The sequence below is a fragment of the Nannospalax galili genome, unplaced genomic scaffold (genome assembly GCF_000622305.1).
Source record: "Nannospalax galili isolate Female #2095 unplaced genomic scaffold, S.galili_v1.0 scaffold8069, whole genome shotgun sequence".
Taxonomy (NCBI): Eukaryota; Metazoa; Chordata; class Mammalia; order Rodentia; family Spalacidae; genus Nannospalax; species Nannospalax galili.
In genome coordinates, this window is record NW_008358831.1 from 13,464 (window position 1) to 15,048 (window position 1,585).

Here is a 1,585-nt window from a genome sequence, read left to right on the forward strand (position 1 = left end):
GGTGTACTTAAATGCAGCAAAAATACTCATACACATAAAAGTACGGCCAACCAGATGAAGACGTGGCTCCTTTTTGAAAAGAGCCAAAGTGTATGTATGCAAGTTCATGCAATGGATTAGAGGTGAGAGATGGACAACACTGAGTCCCAGAAAAGAGTGGGGTGTGGCTGGAGCTCAATAGTCACACTGGGGCCAGGCGTGGTGGCACACACCTTTAATCCCAGCACTTGGGAGGCAGAGGCAGGTGGATCTCTGTGAGTTCAGGCCAGCTGGGACTACAGGGAGACCCTTGTCTCAAAAAACACCAGAAAAAAAAAAAAAAGAGTCACACTGCTGGGATAGGCTGGAGAGTGATGGAAAAACTCTCTCAGGCCTGGGGAGCAGCATGCAGCATCCAGACATGATCTGCTTCATCTGGCCAAATCACTGCTTATCAGAGAGCAGAACAGGAAGCAGCTGACAGTTCTGAAAAGAGGAGTAAACTGCTTTTCTACCAATTACGCACCACTTTCTTTGGTCCAGATTCCTGCATGGAAGAAATACCCTGCCGCTTCAGATACTCTTCAATTTTCTCCTCATCCATTGAGTCCACAGTGACACTCCTCCACAATTTCTGGAATTCTGTACCAACAAGACAGTTATTTTACCATTGATTTTTATAAACCATAGCATCTTGGTGATCAAAATCTGGCTTCAATATTATCTTCTTTGGGGCTAAATTAGTACATGTGAGACTTCCCTATAAAAACAAAGAAATAGCCGGGCGTGGTGGTGCACGCCTTTAATCCCAGCACTTGGGAGGCAGAGGCAGGTGGATCTCTGTGAGTTCCAGGTCAGCTGGGGCTACAGGGAGACCCTGTCTCAAAAAGACAAGACAAAACAAAAACAAACAAACAAACAAAAAAAAACCTTGAAGAAATAAAGAATATTCCAGTGCCAGACACTGAGCAGCAAAAGGGTCTGTGACTAGAAAGGTATCAGTAGAGACCGGAGTGCTCTACTATTCGTGGCCAGTAAGTAAAGGGTGGCATGGCGGGGCCTCTCTCCATCTTCTTGGGGAAGAAAGGCAGTAGGCACTCATACAACCTTTGGGATACCAAAAGTTTTATATAGAATTGAGACGCTGTAACTATTTATAAAAGTATCTTTTAAAATCACCTAACCAGGAAGGAAACACTGGGGCACAAAGAGGACAAAAGAGGGCAGGTTAATTGAGATAAAACACAGTCCCACACAAAACAATGGTGAAAGACTGGTGTCTAGCCTACATCTTTTCCTCACAGTGGACAAGTATAAAATGAAAATCCTCCACACTATAAACTCTGCTCTTAAAGACAGGCTTTAATAACCAAGTTCATTAACAGTCCCATTATCAGCCTCTCCTTTCAGACTCACACACAAAAAAAACCTATGATGGCAAAATCTTAAGACTTACATACTCTGAGAACTGAAAAAGGGTAAAAAGCTCCTGAATGCTGAGGTAGTTCACTGGACTTCCTGTTCACAAGAGCGTCAGAGGCCGCAGGCCTGCCTGCCATGTCCACCCTCACCCAACCGGCCCCTCCCTTCCTTCCAGGGCCGTTAA

The 1,585-nt window shown here is 44.8% G+C and overlaps 1 long non-coding RNA gene across 1 annotated transcript in view; it reads right to left on the reverse strand.

The window, feature by feature from the left end:
* Window positions 1-656, reverse strand: part of LOC108490152 — a 2,325-nt gene extending 1,669 nt beyond the window's left edge. Inside the window, exon 1 of the long non-coding RNA XR_001872151.2 lies at window positions 506-656. This is a non-coding gene — a long non-coding RNA (uncharacterized LOC108490152). The remainder of the gene's footprint in view (window positions 1-505) is intronic.
* Window positions 657-1,585: the final 929 nt, after the last annotated feature.